Source organism: Theropithecus gelada, chromosome 7b (genome assembly GCF_003255815.1).
Source record: "Theropithecus gelada isolate Dixy chromosome 7b, Tgel_1.0, whole genome shotgun sequence".
In the NCBI taxonomy this organism is placed as follows: Eukaryota; Metazoa; Chordata; class Mammalia; order Primates; family Cercopithecidae; genus Theropithecus; species Theropithecus gelada.
In genome coordinates, this window is record NC_037675.1 from 28388701 (window position 1) to 28401021 (window position 12321).

The following is a 12321-nucleotide window of genomic DNA, read 5'->3' on the forward strand; positions in this document are numbered from 1 at the left end:
CATAATAAACTAAGGGATTTTAGCTAACAGCATGATGAGTCTCTTGGTTGAGTTCAGCCCCAAACTTTTTCAATCCAAGTCTTTGTATTTTAGCATCATCTCCAATTAGATGTGTTTCATAATCAGGGTGTTTTTACACTATATTTTATCAACTTATGATTCAGGTAATGCATTTATCTAATTTAAAAAATGATTTGTCAACTTTAAAACTCACTGCTCATTTACCATTTAGTAAAACACTATACCAGTAGAATTTTTCTATATCTAAATAAATTTAAAGTATGTTTTACATTTATAACTCCAACATACGGCATAATGTATTTTTCTACCTGTAAGACCAAATTATCCACATTTTAAAAAACCCTGATTTAATGTAAAATGGTTTTGTATTTTTTTTTCTTTCTTTCTTTCTTTCTTTTTTTTTTTTGTTTTTTGTTTTTTGTTTTTTGACAAAGCCAGGTTTATAGTTCTGGGTTAAACCTGTGGATGCAGGACCTGGGAAGGGGCACGGGGACAGATGAAGTTGGTGACTGTATCTTCCTAGTCATTGGTGGGTTCTCAGCACCCTTGGCCCCCACTAAAGTTCTAGGTGAAGTCCAGTGCTGGGGGACGGGGTCCTCTTCCTGACAGTGCAGACTGTGGGATCACTTGTAAGATCCCATATGGAGGTAGGGGGTGGGGTGTTGGCCTGCACTGGGGCCAGCGTCCTCAGGAAGGCTGAGGACAGAGGACGGAGGAGGAGGAGGTGGTGGCAGCCGCCGCGTTCTTCTTGGCCGGAGTCTTCAGCAGTGCCAGCTTCTTGGGCAGGATGCTGCTGGCTCTCAGCGCCACGTCATGTTCGATCTTCTTCCGGATTCCAACTTCTAGGTTCTTCCTGAGCTTTTGCTGCTGCACGACGCGCGCCTTCCTGGGAGCCATAACACGACCGCCTTTTCTCGGCCCGGATTCTTTTCAGAGGCCGCCGCTACCGTCTTGCTCTTTGCGGGCTTGCGCGCCTGGAACTTGCACTGCCGCTGCGCCATGATCCGGCACGCAGCGGAAGAGGCTGTATGTTCTTTAGAGCATGCTTGATCTTGGTTAGTAAAATTAATCCCTACTTTATATTTAATTATCTGCAGAAGAAAACAAAATGATTTACTGTAATCTTCTCTTCTATTTAAAAACAAAGCCATAGTAGAACGGTAACTGTTGGGATGTAGGGATATTATGGGTACCTTATGCTTCTTTCCTTTTAAGGTAAAAACCTGCCCCAAATTCTCGCATATGTTTTAGATCTCACAGTCTTTTTGACATATTTTATAAACCAAGGGCACACCTATATATTTATTATTATCTTAAGATTTTAAATTTTTATAATAGGTAAATTTTGTAAGCTTATAGCACAAAATTATAATTTTGTAAACTTGTGTTAAAGTTTAGAGAGCCTGAGTAAGAGTAGTAAATAGATTCCAAGGATTTGGTAAAAGGAGAGGATAATTTTGTGTGTGTGTGTATTTTCTCTTCAATTATTTTTATTTAGTTAGTTAATTTATTTTTATTTTTTTCTATTAAGATTGAAGCACATGTGATTTGTTCCTGTTGTTCTACCTAGAATATTAAGCTTTGCTTTTAGGCCTTGAAAATAAAGTGGGAATAGAGAAAATTTAACAGCTGCAGGGTACCATTAGAAATAAACAGAGGAATGTGAAATGTTGATTAAAGATCAAAGAATAGTAGCAGAATTAATTATCTGGAAGCTGTGAAATCACTTACAAACTGCATAAAGCCAAGGCAAGGGAATTGAAAACCTATTACTAATTAATTCTTATAATACATTAATAAAACAGACAAGGCACATCTTAATAATTTGGTGAAAATTTGACTGTAGTATCCAAATTCACCTCTGAAAGGTATATGATTCAGTTGATCAAGCTCTACAAAACTGACTTCAGGACATGTACTTCCAAGTGGAACACAGGTTGCAAATACAACTGTAAGTGCTACTGAGTTACTAGGCTTGGATGTAGAAATTATAAGGGGGCTTAACGAATATAAATGTAATAGCATTGTTATAATGAAATGTGCCAATTCCAATAATTCTGTGGGGAAAGAAAATTAATTCAAACTTAACCACTGATTACAAAGCAAATGATACAGAATAAAATGAGAAGGACTTCAAAAATGTAGAGCCATTGTAACACCATTCATTTAGAGTATCTAAACAGCTCTTTTCATCCTATTAGTTCAAATCTTAACAAGTATTAATAAATCATGCTTTATACTGTGTTAATTTATGCAAGTAAAAAATTTGGCTACACAGTTTCTTTTTTGATTTTCTGACTTTAAGAGGATTGTAAATGGTCATAACTTGTATTTATTATGTATTAACTTTTTATCTTAAAGATATTCTGGACCTTTTACACAATAGTAAGCTTGACTTTTCTGGAATGACTTTTAGATTTTGTATTTCAATGGCCTCACTTGAGATCTTTAAGATTGGCTTTTTATTTTGTAAGTATTTTTTAAATTCTTATGTAAAAAGTGTCTTCAGAAATTCTAAGGACTCAAAAACAATGATAAAAAGTGTTATTGAAAAGTATGTATGTGTAATTAATGAATATTCTTAACGATAATGTTGATGGCCATACTCGCTATAATTTTAAAGTTGCACACAACTATAGCATGCATCAGTAGACCATGGTCTCCTTGATTCTGCCAGAAAAATCAACAGATCAGAGATTTTCACTTACAGAAAGCCTTGTTGATTTAATCTACTATAAGCCACACGGGGCCAAATCAATGTCGAGATGTCAAGTACTAAAACACTGGTTTCTTTGAGAGATATTGGGATTGTGGTATGGCAAGCTGATTCCTTTTCTTCCCTTCAGCTGTGAGAACTGTGAAGTGAATATCGTGGTGTTGTCAACAAGAATATATGTTAGCAAAACATGGAGGCAGTTATTTGGGAAAATAATAAAGAAATCATTTAAACATTCTGAAATGGAATGTCAGTGTCAAAATAATATATATACTAAGGGCATCAAAGTGGCTAATAACCAGGGAATAATTTTAAATAAACTTCATCAAAATAATTATGTGTAAGCTTTTATTTATCGAATGTAATTTTACTTATGCAATGTTAGTGAAATGTGATTGCCACATTTAAACTCACCATGCTTTTCTTGTGGGACATGGGGGAATGGGTAATAATACTTTCTTATATTTGCTTCTCTGAGGATGACACATCTAAACTCTTTTATTCAATAAGCATTTCTTGAACTACTCTATGCCAGATATTGTTCTAGGTTTTGAATTACAGTGATAAAAAATAATAAAATTTTCTGCTGTTCTGGACAATGTAATCTAGTAGGGTGACAGATAATAGACTTCTAGAAATAAATGCACAAGAAAATTTAGATTGTAAATGCTAGCAAAAAATAAAATAGAATTTGATAGAAATGTTAGACCATTACCAAGCAGGCATCTCTATAGCGCTGTTCACAACATAGCGGCTGGCTTCTCCCACAGTTAATGTGTATCGTAATAGTCTCAATAGTAACATGTCATCATTTCTACCATATTGTAGTGGTCATACAGATCAATGCGGTTACAGTCTGGAAAGAGGCTACACAAAAGTATGAATGCCAGCAGGTAGGTATCACTAGGGGAGATGCTGGCTGCCATACGTAGTCAGGTTAAACAACTACTAGAGGTCAAGGATGATGGAAAGTGCCAAAATGATCAGAGTTTACTTTGTAATTTAATTTTATTTCTGAAATACAGTGATGTCAGAAGAAGACTAAATAAAGAGGGGGTATGTATGTGATCAATATTTTGAAAGAATCAATTTCTTTGAAAATAGTTTCAATGAAACTATGTCTTTGAAAATATGATATTTCTATCAAGATAGAAGGATATTTCTGACAAGATAGATAGAATGCTTATGTTGACTTGAAGGTAAAGAGAAAGAAAATATAAAGGAACTGTCTGTGAATACCTGAAACCACATGCAAAAATTAGTGGAGGACAAAAATTTTGAAATGTCTGTGAGAATAGAAAAAAAAAAAAAAACAAGAGAAGGAGGTTCCTGTGCCACTGTTATGGAGAAGAAAGACAATTCAAAGAACACAGAGGTAACACATTTAGACATGGATGAAAGAATGCCTATTAATTTCTGTGACAATGCAGGAAGATGCAAAGCATAGATAAAGAGACTAAGACATTTCAGTATAGGAAAACATATTCATGCAGGAATTTTTCACTATGGTTTTTAGGTAGAATAATAGCTCTTAGAGTAAGAACCGCATAACCCAGGGTTCCAGATTTATTTCCAACCCTTTTTCCTCACGACTATCAATTATCTCAACCTCATTTTCATCCTTAAACTCTGACCATTCTAAACATTGAATGAAACATGCCATTCCTTATCAACTTTATTTCTTTAACATTGGTTGATATTGCTAGATAAGAGTATACATGCAACCATACCTTGAAGACAAAGTATCGTTACAAATCTATACTTTTAACATAACTGGAGTCTAAGCATAGGATCCTTAGCTTATCTTTATCTAAGATAAAGGTTTATGTTATGGCAGGAAACTTATGCAAAAATTTGCAGAAAACAGTTTTAAGTCTGTAGTAGCACTGCATTCCTCTTTTAAAGGCAATAGTCATTCCTCATATTTTAGAGATTGAAAATAGTGGTAGAACAAACACACACATTCACACACACCACCATCCTCTTTACTTTCTAAACACATCTAAAACTTCCCTTTTCCATTCTATCAAAGAGACTGAAATACCTATCATTTTTCAAATCTCATGGGTCTTTTTTTTTTGCCTTTTATAAGTCTTTGTCATGAATTATGCACCCCTTCTTACCTTTGTTACTATCTCTCTGTCTCTTTTTCCTTTTGTCTTTTTCTCTCTGATCCTTTGTTCCCTCTCTTTCTCCTAATTTCTGTCTACCAGCATTCTTATGAAATTTTTAAAAAGCAAGAAAAATATTTAATCTCACATTTTATTTAAAAATTATTCTTTATTCCATATTTATATTATCTTGAAATGATGTTTTATGCTTAGTTTCACTCATTCTTTTTTCACTCATTCTCTTGTTATTATCTGTACTCTTTTGTACCATCAAAATGTTTGATATAGGCTTACTTACACTTTCTGGCTTACCTAAAATTATTTTTGTTGGTGTATAGAAATTTCTCTCTTTGCAAATTTATCTATATGCAGCATTTGATAGTGTTGTCCATATTCCGTGTTTAATAATATGTTCTCCATTAGCTTCTGCAATTTATTTCTTCTGATAGCACCTGTCTCTCTTACAACATTCTTGACAATTCTTCCCTTTGTAAGTCATGCTCCCTTACCCACATGTCAAATGCTGGGCTTCCTAGCCATGTTTAACTTGATTAATTTATATGCTTAGTTAAAGCCTTACTTGACAAATTTTAACAGAATATTATTAGCTGATAATTTTAGGTTTTTTAGCTGGGAACTATCAATTACATTTATGAAAGTTCATACAAATATTTTCATATTGAATTCCCATTCAGAATTACTTCAACTCAAACTATTATAAGATTTATGGTTTACCCTTCCAAGATATTATACAATATATGTAAATTCTCCTGTCAACACATTCCATTATCACTTACTCTCATCTCTATTTTTCTTTCTCACCATAGCTCAAATTCATAGACATTTCTATAGTCATTTCTTCAAATCTACTACAGAACCTGTTCTTGAATACAGATTTTCCACTCTATTCCACTGCCAGTGTTAAAATGATCACGAATTAGCTTTTACTTAGAGTGGAAATGGCACACCTCATGACCCTCTAGCAAAATTTTTGCTTCCTGTTTCCACAACATTGTGTTCTGCTGACCTAAAGGTCTTAGTTCCAGAGGGAGGAATGTTATCACCAAAGAGACACAGCCAAGCCATATCATTCCAGTCTTTGGAGCTGCCCAAAGCCATGGGAAACCACCCCTTGCATAAGTGTGACCTGAATGTAAGACATGAAGTCAAAGGAGATCATTTAAAGGCTAATGACTGCATTATTGGATTTCAGACTTGTATGGGACCTGTAGCTTCTTCATTTTGGCCAATTTCTTCCATTTGAAATGTGTGCATTCATCCAATGCCTGTATCCCCATTGTATCTAGGATATAACTAACTTGCTTTTGATTTTACAGGCTCATAGGTGGAAGGAACTTGCCTTGTCTCAGATGAGACTTTGGACTTGGACTTTTAGTTAATGCGGGAATGAATTAAGACTACGGGAAACTATTGGGAAGGGAGGATTTTGTTTTGAAATGTGAGGACATGAGATTTGGGAAGGGCAAGGGTCAGAATGATATGGTTTGGCTGTGTCCCCACCCAAATCTTATCTTGAATTACAGTTCCCATAGTCCCCATGTGTCATGGGGGGGACCTAGTGGGATGTGATTGGATCATGGGGGCAGTTTCCTGTAGAGGACTACATGCTTGCAAAGGGGATGTTCCCGATAAGTCCTGCTCTTGCAAACAAAGCAGGGTGTTCCTTCCCTGCAAACAGGGAGGACAAAGGAGTCAGCTGCAAACAGCAGACCCTGGGGACTGGTTAATGTGTAAACATCTTGAGAAACCAGAAAGTCAGGAAAAGGTCAGAAAAACAACACGTGTCTTGTGACTTGGCAACATTCCACAACCGACTGTATAAAATAAAGCAGAGCGTGCCATTCGGGGCGGCCGCCATGTTTGTCTCGTCCTGTGTTGTCTTGTGTGTTCATTCCTTTGTTTAGGAAACACGTGGACCCCAACAGTTTCCTCCATGCTGTTATGATAAAGAGTGAGTACTAATGAGATCTGATGGTTTTATAGGTGTCTGGCATTTCCCCTGCTTGCACTCATTCTCTCTCCTGCCCCTGTGAAGAGGTGCCTTCTTCCATGATTTTAAATTTTAAATTTCCCAACAATGTGAAAATGTGAGTCAATTAAACCTCTTCTTTTCTTTATAAATTACCCAGTCCTGGGTATTTCTTCACAGGGACATGAGAAAGGACTAATACACTTGGATTATTTCAAGATAATTTTCTGGTCTCTCTACCAATATTCTTAAAAATGATTTCTAACTTTCTTCTTCAAAATCTAGAGGTATGTACCAGTCTTGGACTCATATACATATTTGTATATATGTATATAAAAGATATATCAAATTTCTTAGGTCAGTTCAAAAAACCTACATAATATATTCCTCAGTGTATTTTCACACTTCAAATTATCTGTACTCTTTTGTACCATCAAAATGTTTCTGGGACACAAAAAAGCCCTTCAATAATTAATGTTTCTGGTCTCTCTTTTTAAATGACCTACTTGATTTTGTTTTACAATTTGGAAAATGAATGTATGTACAAAATTTGTATTTAAATGTTTTTCCTCTGTTATTTTCCAAAGTATGTCTAAGAAACCTAATTGAAAATGAAGATATTCTTCCTAAATGGTTTGCATTGGATATGCCTGTAAAATTGATGGAATCAGTTTTACAAAGGTCAAATTAGATGAGAACCTAGTACCTCATAAAATTTATTTTAAAAGAAATGGTTCCACATGTTTAGAGCACTATACCATGTCTTTTTGCCAGTCCCATGTTAACTTCAGGTCATTGGTTTGAGTTAGGAATTTGTGCTGCAGAAAACAAGAATGGCTTCTCTGTGTGTTATGTTCATTAGCCATATCTGCCCTACAGTTCTATCTAGTGGAACTATAGTCCCAGATACAGTTGACTCTCCATATCCCTGGTTCTGCATCAGTGGATTCAACCAACCTTAGATTGAAAAATATTCAAAAGAAAAAATAGATAGTTGTGTCTATATTGAGCATGTACTTTTCTTTTCAGTCTTCTCTAAACAATACAGGATAACAATGATTTACATAGCATTTATATTGTATTTGGTATTATAATTAATCTAAAGACGATTTAAAGTATATGGGAAGATATGCATAGGTTAAATGCAAAACTACAAAATTTTACAGAAGGGACTTGAATATCTGTAGGTTTTAGTATCCACAGGAGATCCTAGAACCAATCCTCTATGGATGCAGAGGGGCAAATGTGTATATATATATATACACACACACACACACACAACTTATATGTGTGCACTTATATTTGTGTACATATAGATGTACACATATATGTACTGTGTGCATATATGTGTGTACATATACATATATACTGTATGTACCATGTGTTTGTGTGTGTGTGTGTGTGTGTGTGTATACAGTTGTTCCTCAGTATCCATGGAGGATTGACTCCAGGACCCCTTGTGGATACCAAAACCTACAGATATTCAAGCCATTTCACAAAATTTTGTAGTTTTTGCATAACAGAGAAGAATTTTTTATATATATATATTTATATGTATATAATATAATATAATATCTACAATTGGTAGAATTAAATAAATATATATGTATACACACACACACACACACACACACATTCTTTCTCTCTACCAATAGTCTTTCTTAAAAATGAATCTTTTTTTTCTGATTGCCTTCAGGTTAGTCCCTAATTCATTAAACATATTATCTTTAGGTAAATTACTGTTCTTGAGAGATTCTTTAGCTATATATTATTAATGGTAAGAAGAGCACATCACAAAATTTAGCCCTGGATAAGTTAGAGGTAATTAATGTAACAAATAAAATGGTAAAAATCATATATGCAGAAATTTTATATAATAAAAAAAGTATGAGATTCCCTGTTATAAAAGAGAGAATATGTTTCTTAAAAAATAGTCAATGAACAATATTTGATAGCCAAGAAAAAAGAATACAGTCATATGAAATAATAAACATTGATTTCTTATTTATTTTTTCCCTTCTAGTGAAATAATGAAGGTTTAAAGAAAAACATAGAAAAAGTAAATTAAAAGCAGTAAGGATTATAAAGAATTCACCTGAAAAGAGAGTTATGAGAGGAATGTTATGTTTGAAAAATCTTCCAATTTGCAGTAGATTAAATTAAAATAAATAAATAAATAAATGTAACTGAAGAGATGGTAATAGTAATAGATAAAGATGTGGGGCAAAGATGTTACAATATATACATAATTGGTGCACCTGAAAATTATTTAAAAACATAAAAATGTAATACAATAATTAGATAAAAACTCAACCTCCAGATTAAATGGCTTATTTTTTCCAAGAGGAGTTGTTAGTTGATATCTTTATATCATTATTAAAGCAATTGAGTATAAATGTATCCTATGGAAATTTGGGGGATCTTTGCTTTTAGATATTGCTAAGATAAAGAAAGAGTTCTATTGGTACTTAGGCAACAATAAATCACAAAAAATAGGAAACAATCTGGTTTGTCTCACTATATGACAACATTTAGCAGATTTCTGAGGAGTAACATCTTATGGATCTTAAGAGAAAATGATCATGGGCTATACTGAAACATATAGACAGATAATGAATCAAACAGAATATATTTTTATGACTTGCTGTGTAACTGTCCAAAGAAAGATGTTTCAGCTAAGCAGCGAGTATTGTTTTCTACATGATAATGCAATAATGCAGACTGATGGAGTCTCTGCTTTTGTTGATGTGTGACCTCCAAGATCAATATGAGCATTTTCAGGCTACCCTGCCAGAAGGAAAAACACCACAAATGGCTTCATGGTCCATGCCTGAAAGTCACACATGGTACTCCCATGACCATTTCTGGATAGTAATCAGTCACGTCTATACTTCCTTGCAACAGAGGCTGGGAAACATTCCAGGAAGAAGTGGACAATACAGTAGAAATTGTCAGTTTCTTCCATAGCATTTATAATAAGTAAATGAGGAAATAAGAATTAAAATATTGAAATATCAAAATCTGATCTAAATGTGTTTATCAGTTTTCCTTAATAAGACTAGAAGGGAAGAGACTTAGAGGACACATGATGGGTGTTGTTCTGGAAGATGTGATATAGCATATAAGAGGGAAAAGCTGAGTGAAGAGTGAAGAGTTCAATGAAAAATTTACCTATTTTGCAGTTTTGGCTAAATCTGATCAAAAGATAAATACATCTTTCAAATATATCTGGCCACTTTATATACACAAATTTGTGAAAGGCTTCAATCATTTTGCTATGGAAAAAAGGGAGTTGTTTGACACTTTGCATATTACAAACAAAATTCTGAGATAAAGACATTAAATTTATCCAAATCTATTCTGATATTAAAATGAAAAAAGTCCCTCTGTCTTTCTTCTTGATGATTTCCTTTTTGTTGATGGAGCTTTCAAATGCTGTGTTCAAATATCAGATGTGATTCTTCACTAAATTGTGAACTATAGTTCATAGAGAAATAATAATTTCTCTCCAGCTCTTCTTATGGTACTATATTATAAATTCAGGCAGTCTACCTAATGCTTAAAATCAACATTTCCTTAATTCTTTCTTTGTCATTTATTTCACATACTCATGAAAGTCAAATTATTAAATAAAATAATTTTGAGTTATATCTATTTAAATGTAAGAAACCTGTTTTGAAAAATGTTGGTTTAAGGTACAACACCATCTTGAGATTTAACAAGAGCATTAATGCATTTTACTTCTTATCATGTTTTATTACTACCTAGCATCTTATTTACAATAAAAAAAGTAGTTGTAGAGATATCTATTAAGGGATTTCATGAGAAATAACTTTATTCTCACTATGAGACTAAATGTAGGCAGCAGCACAGCATTGTTCAGGATAAATGACTGTTTGATAGGATGATTATACCAGGAGGGATAACCTTCTCTGTGGTGTACAAAAATTCTCAGTCTCAGAAATCCAGCCAAATAGAAGTAGGAAGATCCCTAAGAGACCTTTTCTGGCAATGAATGAGAGCTTTTTCCTTCAGGACATTCAGAGGTCAGTTCTTACAGTTTCAACAGTAACCAAAATCTATTTAAAATGTCCCTTGTTAGAGAAATGATGAGGATAAAGATTTTCCTCTAATTTAATTCTAACAGATCAGAAGTATTGTCAAGAACAAGCAAAAAGAATGCAGCGAATGTATGGGAAGATATAAAACTGATCACAATTTCTCCTACCATATACTTATAATTGAAGCCTTCACAGATGAAAATGAATATGGTAGCCTAGTACAGATCAGGGCCTCAAGCTCAAAATCCGAATTATATCCTGTGTGAGGAGAATTAGCTTCACCTTTTCCTTTTGAGAAGCAATCATACACATGACACAACTCTGAAGGACTATTTTTTCAAGTCATTTTATGTCTTCTTAATCGCAGTCATTGGAGTATTGATAGATAGAACTGGTAAGAAAGAAGAGAATACAGGTAGTAACAAATAGGTACAATAAACTATTACTAAACAGTGATAATAATTTTGAAAAAGGTTACTAGTCATGTATGTATATAATCCCATATCATTTTAAGTTTCTTAACTTGCTTATACACCTTGGGATCTGTGATAAGCAGGATATTTTTTTCTGAAACTTATTAGCAGACATGTTTATGTGTATTTTGATGATGGAAAAAGATCAAGAGATGGCTAGGTAAGGAGTGCAGTAAATTTTGAGCCATTTTTCAAGCACTCGAGGTGTATGGGTTCAGTTATTGCAGTAGGCAGTTCTGGGCTGCCCTGCAGTAAATGTGGATACTCTTTTGAGAAATGTGAAAAGCCTAATTTATTTGAGAATTCAATTTTTCTTAGTGCCTCATAGGTTATATATGCATTATTTATGAAGAAAAATAGGGGGATTTATTAATTTTTTAAGTGAATGGTAATTGCAGGAATCCAAATGGAACTAAATAACTTGGGGTGAAGGGGATACAATCTCCATAATCATAAAAATACTTTTTCAATGAAATACAGTTATCTGCTGAATTTTATAGAAATGAAATTTCTAAATGATCATTCCTCAAATCCATGTTGCTTGTCATTGTTGTTTTTACAAATGAGATAGCTGACATTGCCTTCATCCTGGTTCTATGCTGGGAACTGAATGGACATTTGCTAAATAACAGCAGATTATTGCATTTTTCGAAACAAATATCCTTATACATATATTCAATAGTTTATAAATTTTTACCCAGCTTACAGGTCACAGTTAGAAAAACCATTTTTAGTTGTACATTCTCTCTCTCGCTCACTCACTCGCTTGTTCTAGTTCTCTCTTGTTCTAGTGCTCTCTTTTTCTGACTTTGCTCTCTATCCTCCAAATCCAAGCGATTCTATTTAAAATAATTGGGCCAGGTGAGTTTTCAAGCTGTTTATTTCCTCGTGATTTTCCCATACAATAAGCAAAACAGACGCATTTGCCTTTGCAAAGTGGGGTCAAATC

The 12321-nt window shown here is 33.8% G+C and overlaps 1 pseudogene; it reads right to left on the minus strand.

Annotated features, from left to right (window-relative positions):
- Nucleotides 1-708: 708 nt before the first annotated feature.
- LOC112628377 lies at nucleotides 709-1022 on the minus strand (annotated as a pseudogene).
- Between the last annotated feature and the right edge of the window lie 11299 nt (nucleotides 1023-12321).